Here is a 23,879-nt window from a genome sequence, read left to right on the forward strand (position 1 = left end):
TCTGTTCGTGCATAATGAGGCACCTCTGCTCCCTATATATATGGCACCAAAAAAATGAAACGACAGCCAATTCATTGCATTCATAGAATTTAGCACCCAATATGGTAAAATACCATGAGTGTTCGGTCAAACTCAGGCAACTGAAATACAACAGGGAAATATAACCTAGAAGAAAAGGAATTATGCCTGTTCTGTAGTAGTTTAGCACGGTTAATGGCCATGCAATTGTTCATTCCAGGTCCATATTCAAGGAATCTCATTGAATATATGAGTTAACAAGTAAAAATGGATACAATTCACTGAATGACTGGGGATTTTTACAAGCTGCTTTTAGAACTCTCCTTCTCTCTCTTAGATACTTTTTTCTTTTCCTTTTCTCCCCCAGAGAAATTGTGTTGTTGAAGCCATATTTAGCTATAAATTGAGACATTACCTACACACTGCTTTGGTGAACAAGGTGAATTAAAGCTCTCGTGTACATTGTCACACTGTTTTATAGGACACGTAAAATTTTGTGCTGTTAGGGTGCAATTTCTTTTCTTGTTCATCAAAAAAGAGTTCAAACCCAGTTTCAAAGTACAGAGAAAATGCTAAATTAGTTACCAATAATTACTGTGTTTGCTAAGAAGCGCCTACTGTAAGCATTTGGCAAAATACTGCAAATACTTCAAGATACTGGAATTATTAAAACAAATGCCGCAAGTTAAGTATCAAATGTACGTTCACGCTAGCACTCTTAAACGGCAGAACTCACCGACACACTCACACGTGGCACTTTCCGCACACAGACCCTACGGCTTTGGCACGGCCGGCGGTTCCCGAGCGCGGGGCAGCGGTGCCGGGATGTCGGGGCCGCTCCTCCCGGGAGCGCTGCGGGACGCGCTGCTCGGGCGGCTCCGAGACCGCGGGAGGCGATGCGGGGCTTCTGCTCCCCAGTTCCGCCTCCCCAGCGCCTGCTCCCGGGTGGAGGTTGCAGCACTACCGCGCTCCTCTCGCCCCCTCGTTTCTCCCCGAGACCGCGACCCGCGCCGCCTCCCCGCGCCCTCGGGCCCCCGGCGCCATCCGGCCGCTACCCCCGGCCCCTCGCGCTCCGCAGCTCCACAGCCTCCGCTCGGCGCCCCCCTCCCGTCCCCGCGGCCGCTCCCGCTGCGCTGTGGGGCTCGGCCGACGGCCCCGCCGTCCGCCTCTCAGCTCCCCGGGCTCGGAGCCGGGCGCGGAGCCGGACACGCGGCCGCAGCCGCGGATCGGCGGGTGGTGCGGGGCGGCCGGGCGCGGGGCCGCCTCCGCGGGTACGGCCGCTCGCTCAGCGGGCTCCGCAGGGCGCTGCCGCCCGCCGCCCCCCGCCTGCAGCGCCGCGCTCCGCTCCAAGACCTCGCGCGGGTCAGGGAGCCGGTCCCGCCCGGCAGCCCCGACCCCGGGACGGCCCCTCGGCCCCCTCGCTCGGCCCCCTCGCTCGGCCCGGGGGCGGTGGCAGAGCCGGGGGCTGCCCCCTGCCGAGGCGGCGGAGCGACCGTATCGCCGCTTTCGGGGGATTCTCCGAGAGGAGAAGGCAGGGCGGCGCCGGGAGGGGGAACCCCCCTCGGCTCGGCTATTCGCATCCCCGGCGTCGCTCCTCCTCCTGGCGCTGATGTCAGCCGCGGGGAGGGCCGGCTGGCAGCGGCAGAGCGGGGCGCGGGCGGCCGCGGCAGTGCCGAGCCGGAGCCGCCGCCGCCGCCGCCGCCGGGACAGCGCGGGCTCCGGGGCGACGCCGGCAGCGCGGCTCAGCGCCCCCAGGGGCGCCACAGCGGCCGCGCCGGGCCCGCAGCCCGCCCCGCCGGGAGGAGGCGAGCGCCCAGTGGCGGCGGCTGCCCTGCGGCGGGACCCGGCTCCGCGCTCCCCCAGCTCACGGCCGGGCGCTGCCGGCTGCGCTGCCCAGCGGCACGGAGTTCAAAGTCTCCCCGCTCAACTTAGGTTAGGCGGCAGGACCTCTGTGGACCGGTGCGGGGCTTCCAGGGCGCGATCGCGTTTCCGGCCTTTTGCCAGCTGCAAAAGCAAATGGTTCACAAAACCCAACAAAAATAAAACAAACTCGGGCTTACCTAAAAGTTAGGAAATCTTTTTTTTCTTTTTTTTCTTCCCCCCCCCCCCTTTCTTTTACTATTTTGTTCCCTATGTGGAAGTCGCTTATGAATCGTGCTCGGTTCACTGCACGGGAAGAAGCAGCTTGTGTTCTGGATCGAGGATTTGCTGTTGCAAAGCACTCCAACTTGCATGCAGTGGGGCAGCCTTCGCTATTCTAACCGCCGTGGTGATGTGCTGAGGAGCCCGTGCATAGGGATATCTTTTGCAGCCACGGCATTGAAGGTAAGAGGGGCTTGGGGAAAAGAGGGATTTTTGCATCCTTTCATATTAGAGCTCATGTCCAGTATCCCCCTCCAGCAGGGCATCAGCAGTTCGTTCACAGCAGTATTAATAGGATGGAACTGATCGAGTAAAATGTTCTTGTGGAAAGCACATGGAGCTGGCAAGTGATTGCAAATATATATTTATTTTTAGTCTGGTAACATAATGTTTTACGATCTGTGCTCAACAGCGAGGACAGAGCTAACTTGCATAGCTCAGAAATGAGGAGATCTGTGGGCTCAGCCTCTGATGGGCAGCGTGCGTTGGCTGTTACATTGTGTTGAATGTGAACCCCCCACAACCTCCCTAGAGCATCCTATCATCCTGTTGGATTTGGTGGGGTGGTTTTTTGTGGTATTCTTTTTTTTTTTTTTTTTCCTTCTGTTTTTTTCTTTTTTTTTTTTCTTTTTCTTTTTTTTTTTTTTTCTAGATAGAGTGCCTGGTATTAATGAGAGAGGGAGAGGGATGAAAAAAATAATAAAATAAAAACCATATGGAGCATTTTATTGATGTGATCATAATCCTGTAATGGAGATTGCATTAAATGAGGATTGCATCAAAATGTCTAGCTGCTGTGGGGAGACAAGAAAGCAGAAACTATGCTGGATTGTAAATGAAGTTCTTAGATTGAAGGATTTTCTTGAACCATGGAGGGATATCTGTAAGCTTAAAGTTGCTGTATATGTGGAGTACTGGAATGGGATAAAGCAGAGATCAAGCTGAAATATATTTTAAATTACTAAAGCTCCGTATGCAGTTAGAATTGGTTAGAGAAGCATTGCAGTGATGTCCAATGAATACTTGGTTTCAGCTATGGAGACCACAGAAAGGCAAGGAAAGAGAACACAGAAAGGCAAGGATAAAATATTTCTTACCATTCAGGGAAGGGAAAGATGGTTCATTTATGAGTTTTGCCATAATGGCACAAAGCCTACAGCTTGCTGGTCACACACAGAAGCCCTGTAGGCTGTAGAAAGCAGAGGATTTGTCTTCTATTCCTTTTGCAACCTTAGTGTAGTTGCTTTTAAGAAGTAGCTCTGAATTCAGTGACAAGAGGCAAAAAGGGACTTATTTGCCCCCCTTGGACATGAAAAACAACTGTAAGCTTGGGAAAGGTGGACTCAACTCATCTGATCCTGTCTTTTTGAGCTTGAGTTATAATGCATTTTGAGTAATTGTTGCTGCTTATCACAATTGGCAAAGGAGGGAGAAGATGTTCAAGTTTATTGAACCAAAGCAGAGCTGAGGACAGTAGTGGATATCAGCTTACCCTTGCCTTCTTTTTTGCTGAATTTTATTCTGGCAAAGACAACTTTGTGGCATGAGCCACAAAGAGCACCTTCTTTGAGTCTTATTGAAAGGGAATCCAAAGAGAACAGAAAGATTAAGCCAAAGATAAATGTTCACTTTTTGCTTGTCAGCGGTGGAAGCAGTGTTGATCTGTCAGACTGCACAGGTCAAAAGAGGTAAGACAGGAGAAAAGTTACTTTATTTACAAACTTCTTCACACACAATGGAAGTTGTTATACAAATAAACAACATAGTCTGGGAATGACCCATTTCTTAGAACCACCTACATTATAATTTAAATAAACAATAAAGATATTTCCTCTAAAGATACTCATTAGTATCTTTGTATAACTGCAAAAGAGTTGGTTAATTATAAAATTATGTAGATTAAAGCAAAACAAATATCTCAGGTTGTCACAAGTAATTTGTTTTCCCATTTGAGTTGTGTACAAAATCAGAGGTAATAGCTTCACTGTTGAGTGTCTCTCTTGCTGTATATTTAGCATAAAGTTTAGACAGAAATTATTCATTTAAAATAATCAAAGGAAATGAAGAAAAGCAGCTTAAGTGTATTGAATTCCTCTTAAGTGTTTTATTTTGGCAAAAGGAGACTTCTTGTGATTTGTAAGAGATGAGTTTAGAATATTCATGGCTAAGCTCCAGGGAGCTTAGTGTAGGCTCAGTAGGCAGACGGTTCTTCTAAGGAGATATCTGGAAAAGATGTGTTTAAATTTCAAGCCATGTTCAATTGAGACTGTTGATATCCACCTTCCAAAACAACTGTTATGCTGCTGAGGGGAATGATGCTTAGTCTAGAAAATAAGGCAAGCATTTCTGCCTCACTTTTTAATGGGAAAAGTAAGCGGTGTTCATTAATTATACTTCTGTATGTACAAATGTTCCAAAATTGACTCTAATTTTTATCAAGTAACAGCTGAGACAAAATTCATCTTCTGAAAACATGGTTATCCATGCAGATCCGGGTCTGTAATTTTTCTGCAGAAGAACTCTTTATTGCTTCATGGCTGCATTGTTCATCCTTGCAGCATTTCTTTGAGTGTAAGCCTTGCTGTAGTTAAAGGATAATTTATATTCAGTGTAGTACTGTCTGCTCAGTGGAATTGGCTTTATACATCACAGCCTCTGCGAAAAAGGAGATCAAAGATCTGAACCTGCGGTCCTGTATTGCATTTGTAGTCTTACACTGTAGTCTTTCACACTTCCATAGTTAAGATATGTCAATCATTCTATTAGAACACCCATTTGTTTAGTAATTTAACATTTAGTTTTGCAGATGGAATCTAAGCTTAATGCATTCATATGGTAAAAAAGAAGTTATCCTAAGTAATGAAGTGTAATAACAATTGACATTTGCTAATATAGCACTTTAAAGTTGAATTTATAGAAAGCTTGGTAGAAAATAATGCCAGCCTGAGCAATTTAGAGAAGAAAAACAACAACAACAACAAAATAATTTCTTTCCAATCTGGAAAGCCTTATGGAGCCAGGTGGGTGTTTATACTGGGCCTTAAAGGGGCCTGGGAATATTAAGGAGGCAGTAGGACTCTTCTTAAATTAGAATAGCCCTGTCTTAAGACAGGAATTAGTCAGATCTCGATTTACTGGTTCAGTCTGAGGTTGTTTTAGATGCCCTTGGCATTATTCTAGATATTTCTTCTAAGGGCAGAGTTACAGAAACCAAGCACAGCCCCCTATCTTGTGTCTGAACCCTTTAAGTTATCATCTCAAAAAGCCAACAAGGACTATACTTTTTGATTAACATTGAGTGTCTGACACAGGTGTTAAAAGTATTTTGGAGCTGCAGTGGCTGAAGCACACTTACCAGATAGTTCACTTGAGAGCAGCAGTGTAGAAATCAGGTCTTTCTGTCACAGGTGCCGGGGGTGGTACTAATGGTCAGTGTACACTTTGAGACCTTTCTTCTAAAGCATTCCCAAATCTTTTACAATTGCCTGTCTCAGTTAGTCAGCCATCTTCAAACAGTGAGGGTGTTGCTCCAATGCTTGTAACCTCTTCATGGGTATTGCAGGCTAGAAGTTACAAAGTGGAAATACATGTGCGGTCAGTGTTTCAGTTGCATGTGCTACACCGTGCCTATGATTGGGCACAAGTCCCAGACACTACTTGCTGTTTTCCCAAGTACATTGCGATAGAATAAATGGGTGTCCAATTCAAAGAAAGCTTTGCCCCTTAAATAAAAATTGATAAGGAGGATTAACAGTCTGCTGTCTCAATTGCCTCCTTCTGCAGTGAGATCACTGAGGGAATTTATAGCAGTTGTTAGTCTTCAGCGTGGCAAAGGAGCGATGAGCGTTTCTTGTCTCTTCTGAAAATTCATGCTCCCTGCATATATAAAGGCAAGTAATATGAAGTGGGAAATTTACTGTGGAAATGGGAATTTGATTATCTCGTAAGATCTGTAGGGAGACTCCCATTCTCATTATCCAATGGTAAAATAAGGAAAATAGATTTAAAAGGCAGTCTTTTTCAATTATGGGCTCTGAATTAGCAGAGTGACTTGCCAGGAAGCATAAAAGCTTCTGTAGCTTTTGCACTTTTAAAAGCTCCGCTGTAAGAGGAGTTTAAACTGTCCTTAAAATTATCTTAAAGGTGTCACACTGTGACTAATAGTTGAATACATGGAAAATATATCCTGAGTATTGCTGCTTATTACCCCTGGTGCAAGTGAAAGAATTTTTAATTCTCATAAAACTTTTTAGAACAAAACCCATATCCAAATAAGGATGACAAATAATATTTTTCACAATTACACAGTAAGATTTTATATTTGAATGTAAAGAAAAAGCCCACCCCAGTTGCAGGGAAGGTTTCATTAAGGTCCAGGGAAAGTGAATGTAAAAAACAATACTGCTATAAAAGACCATGGAATTTAAAAGTGCAGATAAAATCAAATCATGGTTCTGAGAACAAACAAGAAACTGTAAAGAGTTGTGTCATTGCTTTTAATAAATGGCCTGTTGAATATTATGTATTTCAGATAGTCTTAGAAAATAAATGTTCTTCCACAGATAATGTAGGACGTCTTCATCCAACACAGTGAGAGACAAAGATTCTTGTCTGCAAAAGCTTTCCTATTGGAACAGGGCCTTGAATAATTTTTGCATTATGAAACATATATACTTGAACACCTGACAGTTATTTAGAAGCTAAACATGCTAACATGGTATCAAAGGTATTGTTGTATAGAAGTTTTGCTTGCAAGAATGGCAGAACTTAGGCTATTAAACAGCAAGTGCTTTTAACTTTTCAAGGGAAGTTCTTTTGAAATTAATGTTGTTTTCCTTTACATAAGTTGTGGTATACAACTAGGACTATATTGTGGCAAGCGAATCTATGTAATCAGCTCAGCAGAGCTGAATATGTTCTCAGAGAGACAAATGAACCTTGAAATTAATGGCTACTTCCAAATGTAATAGTGAAAATATAAACCAAGGTGGTCCATTGTATTTAAAACCCATCACTGTGGGGTTAGATAGGGCAGTTCTCTGTGCTAGGAAACTTTGCCTGCTTCATTTACCTGCCAGGGGAACATCTGCATTGTATAAGGCTTTAATCTGATAGGCTGTTTAAGGGAATGCTTTTCTGCTTCTAAGTTGTTATAGAAATAATATGTCACTGGTGATGTAGTCTGCAGTGTTTACATGTTACATCCTTAAGGACGTAGTTTTATTATTTTTGTAAGAATTTAATTAGTAATTTTGTGAGCTTTCTGCTATCTTCTGAAGTAGCAGGATACACATACTATATTAAAAAAAAAAAAAAAAAAAAAAAAAAGCAACTAAAAGTTTGCAATGCTCTAGGCACAGTGTATTTCATTTAACCAACTGCTTTCAACATTAGTATTACAGTTCCATGTGAGCTTGTTAAATTAATGAGTGTGTACACATGGAAATCTACAGTCTACCAGACTTGTGATCACAACCCTGGAAAGCCACACACAGGCTTCTTTACAGCTTTAGTTCCTGGCAAATATACATAGATGTCTACCAAAAGAAATGTGAATGCTATTTGGAGAATGACAGTATTACAGATTCCAGTAAAATGTGAAGTAAGAGAAACCTATTTTAAAAAAGTCACCTGCCTGCTTCTAGGCTGTATCTGGAATTTCACTAGAAGGTCAAATTTTTGATGGTCATTCTGAGAAAGGAAGTTTCCTGACTTTGAGCAGAAAATGAGTTTAATTTCTGCTACTGGAAGTCATAGTTTAAGCTCTTGTTTAGTCAATTGTGTGGGATTTGTGATTGCTTTATAATTTTATAAGCACATTTCATCCTGTTTCTTGACAAACAAGTATGGAACTGTGATCTAGCAGGCACATAGGTCATTTGGATCACTGGTTTAACTTAGGTATACTGCAGGATTATTTTTTCTTGAAAGGGAGGGTAGCTTCAAGGGGAACCATTATGTCAAGGAGCAGGTTGGATTCACATACTGGAAGGAGATTTTAACCAAACAGTTATTATGTTTATGATTAAATGCTGATGTTAAATATAGGAAGGATGTGCCAGAACCTTCCCTAATCTTGGTAGGGAAAAATGCAGAACTCCAGTGGTTTGAAACATTGCCATTAAATAGTGATGTAAGAACATCTGTAATGTGTATATGGAACACTGGACTCAAATGATAGAAAATCTGAACTATAGCCCAATGAAGCAGCTTTTTCAAATTATAGTTGATGCAAGTGGTTTATAAATATATTCAAGATGTAGGTAATGAAACTAAAGTTACAATTAAATGGACTAACCATCTTACTTTGTCAGTCATTTAGCTGGCCCTAGGAAAATGTATGTGGCAATGTGTTTCAAATTAAGATCAAGAACACAAGGTAACAAAGTAATAATTTTGGAGATAAAAAGTGGGAATTAAATGCATAAAATTCATTTTCTATTCATCTTTCTGCCTTGTTCACATCTGAGACTTTATCAGAATAAATGGATTCCTACTAAGGGTTTTGTAATAGATTCCAGTTCTCTGAGAAGGCTATTCAAAACCACGAGGTTAAGTGCTTGCCAGATTAGTGTACATGCATGTCTAATTATCAAGGAATTCCTAAAATTAATGTTCAAGAGATCCACATCTTCATGACTAATGTACAACTGTTTATGTTAGTTATATCTGAAGAATGCAAATTACAGAGGAGACTTTAGATACTCCTGATGATAACACTCTGAAGGATACTCCTAAATACCCTTAAATAAGTGCACTTAAATTGTGTATAATCCAAAATAACGATGACTAAAAAATGGAACTATCGTAACATTCTTTGTGTTCACATATTTGTACCTAATTCATTTTTCATGTATAAGTCCCTTAAAAAGACAATACATCTAGGAGAAGAGTATTAACTATGCTTTCTTAGCAAAACTTATCTTTAAAATACCTTTAAGACATTTACAGAGTGGTGAGCTATTAGTTAGATATTTCTGACATTTTGGCTATCAGTGCATGTCGTAAGAGCTAATTTACTTACATATTTGTAGAACTTTTACAAGTTTTAAAGAACTGCTCTGAAGGAACTCTAAGGCATTATATAGAGTAGGTCTGAGATGAATGAGTTCATGGAACATTAATTCAGCGTGTTCCAAGCTAAAAGGGAGAGGGAAAAAAAGTAATTAAAAAAAAAATCAACTTGCAAAAATATTTGGCAATTCAGGGGAAATAAAGATGACCACTTCCTAAAAGTGAACGTGACTCAGAAAGAAAATACACTGATATTTCATGTTGAAGAAATGTATTACTATTGTGAAGTCAGAAAATGTTGTTTTCTTAACTGGAGTTTAGGGATATGTCAAACGTTTGTAGCCCTACGATGAGAAATGAACTAGCAACACCTTCTGTCTGTAGTTCTGAGACATGTGAGCGTCACTGCACAATCTGAATCTTGTGTGCTAAAGGAAGAGATGTTCTTGGTGACTAAATACCAAGGATTTTCAAGAGTTTGGGAGTTGCTTGCTTGTTTTTGAATGCTTCAATGGAAATGTTTTGCTTTAAAATGATCACTTTCTGCTCTGAAAACAAAGAAAATTGTACTTACATGGTGTCACGTTGAAGTGAAAAAGAATGGACTGAATTGTTTCTTAAAGCAAAATATTGTAGAATTGAAGGATATTTGCTTATAGAAATAATAGTGTCATTTTAATGTGTAGGTGAAACCTTCTAAATAATATCAGACTTTTTTAAAACAATGAGAAAATAAGTATAAAATAATAAAGAATTCATATTCTTCCTCAATGAAAAAAACACTTTGTTTAGGTTATTTGAGAGTAATATGTCTTTGAAATAACTTTGTTAATTGAAGTTAAAAATCAGTAAATAAGTAATATTTATCATGCCACTGTGGAAGTCCATTTGAAAGGATTTCCACAGTTTGGATATGTAAGTAATAGGACTTGGATGTTCAAAGTGATTTGAACTTTGAAAGAGCCTAAAGCCTGTCTGTTCTCAAGAAATATACATATATGTACAGCACAAATTTTGTTAAAGACTAGTTATAGTAACATGTTGTACCTTATTCATGTTTTCTTATTTTTCTTCAATACTGGAAACGCTAAAACTAGTCACCATCTAATTCTCAAAAAATATTGCAACTCAAGTGTGATTATTCTACCAATAATGGGTGATCACATTCTTTTTACTGAATCTTTTCTATTCAAGTAGATTCTAAATACTTAAATAGAGAAGAAGGAGGAGCAGAAGATTTAGAAAAGCTGTGATAGAAATGAATCCATTCTAGTAAGATTGTGTGGTATCACAATTTGTGTTCAGTTTGGGGCTTATTACCTCTTATTTTACTTTCTGCATTTTGTGTCTCACTAAACAGGTAAGTTTAGGCATCAACCAGCCTGTTAAGTTACGTGAAAGTTGAATGAAGATGATTCTGATTAAACAGAGACAGTTTTAATTAACACTTTTACCTTCTGTCTTCTGTTTCCACTCACTGGGTGCTTTATTTCAAAGTTTGGGGTGCAGAAATGTATTTGTGTGGATCTCGACCATGTTTAGAAATGCTGTTGAATTCAGAATAGTTTCTCTGTGTGTATTGCTTCTCTTAATGTCAATGTGAGTGATGGAAAGAGGTGTGGTAGCAGAAGGCTCACCCTAACTTTTGCTAGGCTGAATAGCCAGCACTGGAAAAAGTCCTGGCTGTATTTTGAGACAGTCACAGTAAGCGTGTATTCCGGTCAGAAAGAGATCACTTCTACTTTCTGTCAATCTGAACTTTGAAATCCAGTTAGACAAACTGACACAAACGAACATAAGATTTCATTTATTAAAGAAAAAAAGAAAGAAAGAAAGAACTGAATGAAATTTCTGTGAATTTCTGATAGCTGAACTTGTTTTTTATCCATTAGAGTATGGCAGACTAAACCTGAGATCTTTTTTACTATCCCTTAAGTTGGAGAAAAGAGGTAACTGTGCTGATAAATTAGTCACAATAGGACAATGCTTCAGTGATTGTGTCTCATTGCAGAGCTCAAATTCAGTAAGAAGTTTATAAAAATACAAAATGAATTTCTTTCTAGTTTTGTGTCTGAGTGGTGTTTTTCTGAATTACTGTGTAGGGTATTTCAAAATTGCTCCCTAAATCTTAACTGACAAAATATTACTGCTATTTTGGACTGTTTATCTTCATATAAGATATAATTTGTTCAGTGATTGCTCACTGCATATGCTTTTTATCTTGGTAACTTAAAGCAGGTTTAAGTTTTGGTTATTGTTATTTAACATCAGTGGAAAAACATAAACAAATGGAATACTTTCCTTCTAAGTTTCATAAAAGCTTGTTCTGGCCTCAGATAAGTGCCTTTTTTTTTTTTTTTTTTTTTTTTTTTGTTATGAGTCCCCTTTACACTTAACAACTGTATTTTCACTGAGCTATACTTAACAAAAATGAGTATTTAAAAAATCATGGTTGAGTCAAAAAATAGCGAACATCAGTCTGCAAAAAACATTTACGGTCTCAGTTACTTATACGTAATTCATTCTGACAGGTACAGTACTTTCATGTTTTATTGTGCTATAAACACTAAAAAAATATATATTGAAAAAAAGTTTAGAGTAAGTGATTTAGATGAAGCTGGTGGGTAGTGTAGTATAGCTACTGCAAGATAACTAAATTCTAAAAACTCAGTCACTTCTGTGAAGGATCTGTGCCTTGACTTTGTCAGTGCTAACCAAACTGCAAGGTAGTGATTGATGGATGCGTCAAACAATCAACAGAAGCTACTTTCTGAACAGCTTAGGATACTTTGGTGATTAAAAAATTTTGGATCAGAAAATCGCTTCAACTGCCGTCCATGTGGTTATATGTATATATAAGGAATATGCATCAGCATAACCTTACAAATATGTCTGACTGGGAACACAGACAAATAAAGAAGAGGGAAGTTAAAATTTCAAAATACTCTTGGAAACAGCTTCAGTAAGCTATTATGGGAATAAAATGCCCGCTGATAAATCTAACACCAGTTAGACATGCTCAGATATTCTTTAGTCACATATCCAGGGGAATTACCATTTTAAAGAGATTAAGGATACCATTGTCTTTTAGAACACCAATGAGTCATTTTCTCCTCTTTCAATAAATTAGCTTCAACTGATGCAACTCTTACAACCCTGGCTGTAACTGTTTTGGAGGGAGAAATATTTCAAGTCCTTTCTGGGTTGGATAATTTCTTTCTCATATTTTGGAGGTGTTACTGAGGTCTACGAAGGATCCTCTAAAAGGCAATCCCAGTTGTAGTGAATAGTTCTGTCAAGATGGAGACTTGACAGCTGTACGATTTTAGGCTAAGTTTTGAATGCCAGTTGGCACTGAGTCAGATTCCTTTTCCCTTTTCCTGAACATAAAACAGTGTTTTAAACTGAGTTTTTTAGAATAATATTCAGCCCTGGATAGGTGTGAATTACTTGAAGCTCAAAGGTAAGATGATGCTGGCAGTAAATTAAAATACTTCAAGAGGTTTCTCCTTTGGTTTTGCATAATACAGAAGTGCTTATTTAATATTCAGAGGAATTCTTGGAAAATTTCTAGACTCGACTTAAGGCTCTTAGCAACCTACTGTAACTTAGAAACTTTGGGCAAGTTTGGCTAGACTGCTTCTCCAAACATGTCTTCTAAGGTGAACTTTCCTATGATTCTATGAAAAAGCCAGGGACTCCTCCATATAGGTGATACATTTTCAGTGTGTTTTGGGTGGGATTTTTTGCTCCAGTTCAGGAGCTTGCTATATCCTTGTGGCTCTGGCTGTTCGAAGGGTAGTGAAGAAGTGATGATCAGGACAGGAAGAACTTACTGGTGAACAGGAGAGCTGCTATTTTTGTTCTTGGACTTGGATCTCAATTTTGTTTGCTATTCCTGTCTCTGTGCTATCTAATTTTTGGAGGCCTCCTTGAACTGATGTTATAAAGTCAGATCTAGACTTCTACAAGTCATCTGTTCACTGCTTTTGTACAGTGCTGTTCTAAATACAGTTTAAAGTACTGCTTTTGATCTAGGAAACACTTTTTAGTTTTATTTCAATTTCTGAGTAAAACTTGCTGCATGATATAGTTCTTCTGTAAAAGATAAAAGTAAAGCAGAAGTCAGCTTTATAAACATTAAAGCCCAGGGGAAGAAAAACCTGAGACTAATTCTTTTCCTGTGGTCCTGAAAGACCTATGTTAGTTGACATTCAGAGCTGTAAGACAAATCTGTTAATCCATGTTTTCCTGAGGGTTTTCTGGAGTGGACACATTAGATGGAGTGTAATTTTGTTTGTATTTATGAAGAGCATCCTGCTGATGCTTCATATTGATGGTTAAGTGCTCTTTACTACAGGAGTGTTTGGAGGTTGATTGACATTACATGTCCACTGCAAAAATGCAAAAAATGAAGTTTTTGAAAAGAGACTTAACATATTGTATGAGCTGAGTGGATATGAGAAAATAAGGTAAGGGTTAGAAGAGACAATATGTTTAAGGACAGAAATGTAAGTTTGTTGGAAGAAAAAAAACACTGTAAATTAATCTAAAGTTCTTAAAAAATCATATAAAACCAATAATTTTTAAATTACTCAAAGGGCTGCCATCTTCTAGACATCCCAGAAATGAACAGTTATGTTCAGTTTCCTCATTCTGCTAATTATCATTAACTCACTGCCTCATTGCTTCTAAATAGTGATGGTAATGAAATGAGTGATCTAGGTTCACCAAGTAAAGAAAAGCAACTGGAACAAGTTATGTAGGGAGAACATGTTGTCCTTGTTCTTGGAGCTTTTTGCGATCAGACTGAATAAAAAGTTCAGCAACCTGCTCATACTTCATGGTTGACCTTGCTTTGAGCAGGAGGTTGGGTAGTTTATTCGCATAGGTCCCTTCCAGCTTGGATTATCCTGATTCCATGTCTTATTAGCTCATAATATAGGTGGGATATACTAGAATGTGTAACAAGCCTTCCAGTTTCTTCCCTATGAGCGTGCAAATACTGTAGGCTGGTACTTACACGTCTTTTAAAACAGATCTGCAGAATGACATCCTAAATGGCTTTTTTACTGTTAAGGTATTTGGAGACTCTTGAACTTTCGCAACCGTTTTCCTAAAATCTCCAGAATGCAAAACGTATCAGTGAGAGAAGGAATTTTGTTAGCTTGCCTTGGTTAATTTTGCTGTCCTTTTTTGTCTTCTTTTGTCTGTAGTTCTAGTGCAACAAAACCTGAATTTTCTTATATGACTGTAAAAAGCCGGGTACCTTTTGAAGAATCTTTACTGTTATTAAGCCTTTAATTTATTCTTTATGTCATCATTGAATTATTTGGCAAACCAGTCAAAGAAACCAAAATTGTGCACTGAAAAGTAGTTATGAAGATATTCTGAGTCTGAACTACATTTCTTTCTTTCTTTTTTTGTTAAATCTAGATAAGACTCCTTTTCATTTAGGTACTTACACTTATTTTCTGTGCTATCTGTATCATATGATGACATTGGTACTTTTTTTAAAATCTCTAACAGGAATATAATATTGCATATACTAAATGTAACTGAAATTTGGAAACTTCCACGTTAGTTTATTTTGGTCAATGTTATCTGAAAGCTCAGCAGAATACTGAATGCATGTATTTAGTATTTTCCACCCATGATTCTTCTTGTACCATTTAATTATCCATTTTGTTTATTCTACCTGAACAAGAACCCTTTTTTTTTTCTCTTAAAAAATACTTAGATTTTACTGAAATATTTCAATAAATCTCTGCTGTCTGCAGTTTATTTGTAGCTGCTTGGTCATTAAACACAGTTGCTACACAACAATGGACTATTTCCTGTTACACTGAGGAAAACCTCTTAACCTAACTATATGTTTATCTTAATAAACGGGTGTAAAGGAATGTATTGCATTTGAACCATAGACCATCTCAGGCTGATATTTTGAGATTCCTTGGATTTTAAATAGGCATTAACAGCAGATGGTATACAGGGAAGTGTCTGCAAGGCCAATAGGCTAAATCAGAGTTTCCTTGAGTCCCAAGAAGGTCCTGCGTAGGTATGGTTTTCCATCAATGGGAATTTAATCATGAAGTGCTAATGTAGAGTATGCTGTAAAACTTCCTAAAAATGCAGAATATTCCATAGGAAAAATGTATTTCATAAAAATAGACCTGTGACATTCACTATACGCTTTTTAGCATGTATTTTAGATGTGGGGCTTAGGCTTGCTTCAAGATGATCAACCCTGATAGTGCTGAATATAAAAATGTCAATATAATTATTCAGCTTCAGCAGAAAATCATTTCTGCTGTTTTTTCACTGTGTGGAGGAAGGGATGAACTGGTTTTCTATTACTCTTTATCATTTAGGTTTTCTATTTTTGCCATCAACTGGGAACATTTCCCAATTACTTTCTTTCCATCTTGAATTCAGGGATGGGCTATTTTATAAGACAAATCTTAATGAAAGAGATGCCCTGATGTGCCGGTGTGAAATAGTGGTAATTCAGCAAGAGCTGTTCCCTGACTGATGATCAGAAACATGGCCAGCTTTGGATATAAAGTGAGCTACTTACACTATTCTAATGCTAATCCAGCCTGCCTCTATAAAGATATTACATGTATTCCATTGTAGAAACTTAATAGTAGATGTTCTCAATAAGGCACATGCATATGAACAGATTCTGTTTATTGTTACATTAGTAAAAGAAAATAGTGTTATGCAAATATAAGTTGGTATCCACAGACACGGAACCCTGGCAGTTGTTCTGATCCTTCCTTTGTTTGAATCAGCAAATTTTGTTTCAAAACATACTTCACTGCGATCCCAGCTAAGCAAAACAGTGTGATTTAAATGTATAGTTGACATCATGGATAATATGTTTATGAGCTGTATAACCAGGGGAAATTCACAGATTTTCAATTTCTCTTGGAATATGTTCATTTTTAGAAGGCATCAGGAACAATACCAAAGTATTGTTTCTTGTAAGAGAAAAAAGTCCTGTTGAAGTTTTTAATGAATCTCTTGGGAGGATGATCAGATTTACAGGTTAAAAAAGCTGTAAGCATTCTGCTGGGAGTAGTCATTAAAGACAAGATGAATGGGAGCTATCTGTACTTATGAAAGAGAAATATGGAAGATGATTTACAAGCCAAAAATCTCTTTATCTTTAAATGGTCTTCAGTGCTGCAGTATGTAAGGAAATACAAAGTAAGGTTACAAGTAAGTCTTGTTTGTGAGGCAAGATGTGGTTACCTAAAAAAATCTCCAAACAAAATAGTGAGAGACAGCACTGATCTGAACTTTTATGAAAGAAGCCTGAAAAGATTATTTCCTTGGTTTCTAAGTTAGAAAAAGCATTAGAGTTGAAAGAAAAACAAAACTTATTGCACGGTTAATCAACTTGGAGAGCCTTATGTTGAAAATCTGATTTTCTAAGTTAAATAAATATGAATTAATAAAAGATCTTAGATGAAATAAATGAATTCTGTGAAAACAGCTTAATTCTCTGGTGAGTTACTTTTTTAGTAAATCAAAAAGTGACAGCACAGGAGTGCTAAAAGGCTTTCCTTTCCACAAGGCACTTCATACCTTTGATTATTCACTCAGGCTTGACCAAGCCAGAAGACTACTAGTAAAACTCAGAATTTGTGATGAAATAATTTGTTTAATTGTTGCTTTTTCCTCTGCAGTATTACAGATGCAGAATTTGGAATGTATTGTGAACAGCAAAAATGCAAATAAACATTTCTAAATTAATTCCTCAAAATTTGTTGCTTCAGACTTTCAAATTGGTCATCCAAGATGCATGTAAACATTTTGTTACCATGAAAAAGCCAATTTGTTTGTTGTTTGGGTGAATTTTGGATTTAGTTTTGTTTTGTTAGTGTAACTCTTGAATGGAGTACAAATGCAGTGAAAACTTGGATAACAACAAAACATGAACTGTGTTCTAACCGCATCTGTTGAACATAACAACGGTAGTTTTGCATTCATTCAGCTTTTGGAGAGGTCACACCCTTTGCAAATAATATGCATGAAAAACTGCTGTATTCACAGTGCCTCATCATTATGAATAGTGTGTATTGCAGCTGACACAGCCATTCACAGTGTTCTGTGCATGACTGTGAATCTGGGCTTTTTGTCATACTGGAAATATTCCCGAGTCCAAAATAAAAACACAACAACAGCAGGACGATCGATGCTTCTCTTAGTATACAATTCTTAGTATTTTGTAAAGATTACCTGCAACTTTTTTTCTTTTTCTTTTTTCAAGATATGTGTAAGTGCCTTTATTTTTTTGTATTAAAACCACGTATGTGTTTCTTTTACATTTGCATGAACATGCTGTCGTTATGAAAGTCATTACTTATATCCTTGGTCTAAATTACACATTGGGCTTATGGGTTTTGAGAAAGCTTCTTCATGAAGAGTTTGCAGCAAAATTCATCTCTGACTGGAAATACCTATGTGTAGAATCCTCTTGAGCAGACTGCCAGTCATGGCATTTTTAAATGTGTGACAGTGAATGTAAACCAGGACAAGAATAAGGACATCAGGTCTGTTCTGGCTTAAGACTGAAATATCACAAAATGTAAAAGTACATGCTCATTCATGCAGAACTATTTCTGTGATGTAGAAAGTTACTAAAAGATGATTAATGATCATGTGTTTTCTAGTGGCTTTGTCTTTGGGTATATCTTAAAAAGCAGTGTCACTGTTGCAACTTGTTAGATTTAATGTTCATGTTTCTTTTTACTATATGACAAAAAGCATTTTGCCAGTTCTCATGTACCCACTATCCCCTACCTTTCTCTGCCTGTTTGTCTCACACTGACTCCGTCTTTCTGTGAGTATAGGCCCTAAAAGCAACATAACATTTCTTGTTATGAAGGCAGTAAGTACTAAAAAGTTATTTGAAGCCCTGTGACAGTTTCCTTTACAAAGGCTTGCAAGTATTTTAGGAAAAATGCCAGCTAGTGCACAGACAGTTTGGCTCTCAGAACATAGTGTTAAGGTTAACAAGTTGTAAATAGCTGCATGTTGCCATTATCTCAAAACTCTGCTGATTTTAGGACACAGTGAGGAGTCTGATAAGAATGTATTGCTTTTTTTTACATTTTTTTCTTTTCTCCTGCTTCTGTTGTACAGCACTTACAGAAGTGTAAGTTTAAAAATTTAGATGGGCAGTGATGAGGTTCTTACAGTTTTGATGAAATTCTTTCATCTTACTGACCAGTATGACAATGATTGAACTGAGATGGGGGAAAACCACAACCCAAAACTGCCGCTGTCCCTTACAGAATCATGTATACTAAGGAATCTAATTGTAGAGTAATTTATTTTTCTACAAAATTAAATTCAGCGTTAAGACAGCTGAATATATTTATATGTGCAAACACTCATATGCATGAGACTTTTTATAGCAGCAGAAATGTGCACATCTCGATTGATGTCTGCTGAGCTATGCTGACATAAAAAGCAGGTCTTATCTATTACATATCATTCAAAGTTGCAGTATCTGTTTTTCAAACAGACAAATTCTGCGTAGCGCATTAAATGAAACAAGATAGTTTCAGTGCTTAAGAGCAGTTTGTTTTCTTCTGAGATGATCTAATGTGTTAGCTTTTGGATGTTTTGCTCACTGAAGTGGCCAACTTTGGAAAAAGATTAGTAAATGTCTCCTTATTAGTATATTTTTATCATTGAACAATCAATATGAAGTTGACACTTATTCAGGAATAGTTAGTATACTATATATGTATACATACATATAGTTAGTTCTCCCTGATCATTTCTTTTCAAAAGAAAGCACCAACACTGAGCATTAAAAAAGCATTAAACTTAGGTGTACTGGGAAAAGAATTGACGCTTGATCTTCTTCAAACTATTTGTGTTTTATATCTGAAGGTGTAGAAAACCATCGCATAATTTGATTTGAAAAAAGAATGAGAGTAGTTGAAGTAGGCATAGAATAGTAATAGTAGTAATAATAATACTATAAGAGTGACCAATCTAACAGACTACCTAACCAGCAGTAACGAATTTCCCATGATAATTCTCTTTGCAGGAAATTCTGATGTGTCAGAATAAGAAAAAGAAAACAAACAGAGCAAAACTTACTACTTAATGTTCTGTGTCAGGAGCTGATGCTCAGTCAGTAATTAGATTTTGCCCATTTTAGATGGGAAAAGGATTAGTTCAGGAAAAAAAAAAAAAAGTGAGAGAGTACATTGCATTACCCAGGAGCACCGCGACATGCCACTGTCTGGGATATGCTGGACCCCTCCTTAAGTCTGGAAAATTTAGAGCTGAAATGAACCAGCTATAGAAAGAAAGAGTTAGAGCAAAGTCCTACCTGAAAATTTCATAAAGACATGGCAGAAGATATACATGGTCTGAACACCAAAGAACTGAAATGAATGTGCTGCAATACCAAGGCAAAGTGCCAAGATGAAGCATAAGTTTTCAAGGAAACTATGACATTGAATCTTCATAATAAAGAGAAGCTTTGAGGCAAGACATGCAAATACTGAGAAAAAATATACAAAACCCTGATACACTTTGCTAAGCTATCAGAGAGCAAGAAACAAGGCAAAACATTAAATTCTCACCCCAGTGTTGAAGGAAAATGCTAAGATGCTGAGGAAAAAATTGATGGCTCTAATGCAGAGTACTTAACTGGCAAAAGCAAGCTGTAGAATAGCTTCAAACTGAATGGAAGAACTGTAAAAGCGACTGCCAGGTTAGTTCTCCTCTGTGGAACAACATTTTGGGTGAAGCTGTTGTTACAGTTAGCTCTGGTATTGGATACGTTCTATACTTTGGCGAAAACAGTGGTTATTACAAAGTATTGAGTTTCTACTAAAGAGAAGAGGTATGTGAATGGCACAGAAGATCTATTTGTTGTGTATGAGATTCTAAGGGAGAAATAACTTAGGTAAAAATTCCCCTTGAGAGGCTTATAGTTCACGGAGTACTACCCAATGTCACCAACATGCCTTAGGATCAAAGGCATCAAAGGCTTGTTTAATAGCTAAATGACATGACCTGTTGGCAATTTTACACGATATGGATACTGCTGTTAAAAGATCTTCAGGAAAGGTTACCCTAACTTACACCCATTCAATTTCATCTATGTAAAGGAGGTGCATGGTGATACAATAAAAAGGACTTGTTTTTAATATAACAGAAATGTGTAGTTTAATTAATATTTAACTCATTGATTACTCATGTATTTTTTGTTTGCATTTATTTAAGAAGTAGCAAGGAGACTATCAAATAAATGGTGTTCTGTAGCTGATGTGAAAATCTGGTGAGGCAAGAACAGAATTCAGTGCCCTTATTTTCAGGCAAAATGTTATGAAACTGTAGAAGGAAGGATATAGATATAAATTCCCCTAAAGTCAACTCTACCTGAAGTAGACTTGCCTCATTCTAATAATGCTTGAAGAACCAGAGTGATGACAATTTATGTTGGAAAATGTATCAATGTAAAGTAATGTATAGTTGCTATGGTTCAGTGCACCTTGAAAGAGAACATGAACTGTATACATGCTGTCATCCATAGAGCTGCTAAACTGCTATTTGTCTATGCATTTGTTTTCATTAGAAACTGCTGTGTTGCCAGCTGAATAGATTATAAACTATCACTTTATTCAGGGACTGACTTGGACCGCCAGATATACTTCTTAGATAGCTGCAGAGCTGTTCATAAAGAATTTAGCTTTGTGTCAGAAGAGACAGTTTATTCTTCCCATTTTCTTTAATTTAAGGTTTTTACACTTCTGATTATTGTGTCAATTACCACTAAGACATAAATACTACCTAACCTGATAAAGACCAGTGTTGTTTCACTTATCTTCATCTGTTTTTTTCAGACAGCAACTGACCTACACTTTCACAGTATACAGCATCTTGTGTTCTGTGTGGATTCTGACAGATTGATTGCAGCAGAGTATAGATATATGTGTTTTGCTCACTGATTCAACATGAAATATGGAAAAAGGATTTTGATTACCATCTTCCAGAACATCCTTTTCATGGAAGGAGAGATGTTGAGTGCAAGGTTTTAAAATCTTCAGAGGATAAATCACACAGATGCTTTAGGAAAGATCCTTCACATTGGAAAACAATGATCTTGTTGCAGTTGAAATTTCTCTTTACCCTTCAAATGTTTGCAACATTGGTCTGTAGCACTGAACACATTATAATTTTATAGGCTTTGGAAATTTGTGGGAGAATTACTGGAAATACAGAACAGAATTTGTACTTGATGAAAGTTTCTCATGGGCAAAGATAGCATGTGGGAAACTTGGGAAGAGTATAAATGATGTAAGGAACAGATTTAGAAAGAATGATATTTAGCTTCTCAAAATGAAGCTGGTGAAAGAAATTTTGTCTTGACCAAATTCTCAGCCCTTGCAGTTTATATTCAGTTGTGCTGCAATCATGTTCCTATTTCTGTTCCATTCCATTCTGCCCAAAGATGGAAACAATTCAAGTGTTTTATTTTTTTTTTATTTTTTTATTTTTTTCCTGAACTGGCATGGGTTGACCCTGACAATTAAAATTATTTTTTTAAATCATTTATGCAAGATTTGGCATATTGTAAAAAAATAGAAACAACTAAAAAAAAAAAACTTCAGTGATGAATTTGTGTTGTAACAGTCAGCTGCAGAATGGAGTATAAATGGAGTATGTTAAACTATTTAAATATTCTAAATATTATGTACAACCGATCTTGTACTAATTCATTATGAAAACAGCAATTTTGTTTAATCATTTATTAGCTATTTATAACGTGTCTGCATATTAAACACATACAGATTATTGTTCAACATGACAGCCAGTATAATGATTGCATAAGTGTCACCTATGTGTAATCACTAACACATTTTTCTTTGGCGATCACTGTTTTCAGCTACTAGAGTTCCTAGAATGACTAGAGGTCATGGTTCTCAAGCATGTGTAACAGAGTCAATGAGTCTGACCTCCTAAGAAAAAGAATTTTCTAAACGGTACTCGAATTTTAACATAAGTTTGTTATTTACTCCTGGAATATATACCACTTTCCTAATAGAGGCAGTGAAGCAGGTTGCCCAGCAACCCTGCAGAATCTCCGTCCTTGGAGGTATTCAAGGTCCAACTGCCCACAGCCTGAGAAACATCTGGTTGGAGCCCAGCACTTACACATACCTGTGCAGGAGATTAGACCAGAGCCCTTTCAAAGGACTCTTCCATCATGAACTGCTCTGTGACTTGCCATGGAGTCACCATGGGACACCAACCAGAATGCTGTTTGCTTGCAAGGTTGCTGAACTTGATTTTATTGTGGAATGTGACATTAAATGATAGTTTAGAAGGAAACAAGCCCAAAGGAAGAAAATACCATGTAATTCTACATTGGTTTATGTTAATCATTGGAACTTTTAATAATTTTTTATCGATGCTTTTGTTTTTCACATGAATGACATTTGGGTTTCAGCTTCCCTTTTGTGATAATGAGTTTCTTTCCTAGGCCTCACTGTAGGTTACTGTAGGATCCAATTCTTATCAGCAGCATACTATTTGTTACATATCTTGCATATGTATCTGAATAAACCTACTTATCTGAAGATTAAAGCTTTGTGAACTTTAATCAATAATCTTTTATTGAAGTTAAAAATATAAAAGGATTTGCGTTACCAAATTGTAGAGCACAATTCTAATCTGTACCATAAATATTTACTATTTGGGAAATCGTGGTGTGCATCTTACACAAATTGCAATAATCTTAGTGTAAGCTCCAAATAGCTTTAGAACATAATATAAAATGCAAATACTGATGATAAATGTAAAAATGTACAAAATCAAACATATAGCCATAGTGATAAAATTCAGCTGATCATGTAAAAATAATTATCTTCCAAGCCTGGTCCCATGCCTACCCTCCTCTTTCATAGACCAATATGCCCATTAAATAATGTACAGATTGAGTACGACTCTTAAAATTCTTTGAGAGTTCTAAGAGGATTATTTATCACACATATTTTCACTCCTATAATGATATTTGAAGATAGAATAGAGTTTGTGGGTCTTAACAGTCTTAGACTTTGCTATGGCAAATACCATATCATGTAGTCCTTTTTTGTATATGTACATACAGACAATTTATATCTTATTAAAAAAAGTGGGAAAGGGTTAAAATTTTGATGAACATAATCCCTTTATCACATGCTTTAGAACTTCCATTGTTTATTTTTTCCTTCCCAAGTAGATTAATATAAACATTTCTCTTGCTAGCAAAGAACTGACAAATTTCAAAATTCCATCAAAATCCCATAGAGACGCATCATTTTGTTATATCAAATTTAAATCAAATTTAAACTCTCAGATGCAAGAATTTAGAGCTGACATATTTGACATTAACTACACTATGCATGTCTTGTGAGGTGAACTGTCTCTAGAAGATAATGTGAATGTGAAATATTAACACAGAACTGCTGTTGCTTTGTGATACTACGTGCAAGAGCACCTCCACTAATTTCAATCTTTTAAATCCCCGTGTGGTTCCCATTCTAGCTGAAACTAAGTTTACGATTTGTTTTAAGTGCCTATATTCATAAGTACCCGTTATGATTTATTTTGGGGTCATTTTCAAGGGTGAGAAAGAATTTTCCCTCTTCAAACTGTTTGCAGCTTGTTTAATGGAAGGACAACAA

General features: G+C 37.5%; 1 protein-coding gene across 6 annotated transcripts in view; it reads left to right on the plus strand.

Annotated features, from left to right (window-relative positions):
- The first annotated feature begins 1,817 nt into the window (after positions 1-1,817).
- Positions 1,818-23,879, plus strand: part of PCDH11X (protocadherin 11 X-linked) — a 441,647-nt gene continuing 419,585 nt past the window's right edge. For all 6 annotated transcript variants that reach the window (XM_090150278.1, XM_090150279.1, XM_090150282.1 and 3 more), the window contains exon 1: positions 1,818-2,343. The gene's annotated coding sequence lies outside the window, so the exon portion shown is untranslated. The remainder of the gene's footprint in view (positions 2,344-23,879) is intronic.

Source organism: Phasianus colchicus, chromosome 14 (genome assembly GCF_987193195.1).
Source record: "Phasianus colchicus chromosome 14, bPhaCol1.hap1.1, whole genome shotgun sequence".
Lineage (NCBI taxonomy): Eukaryota > Metazoa > Chordata > Aves > Galliformes > Phasianidae > Phasianus > Phasianus colchicus.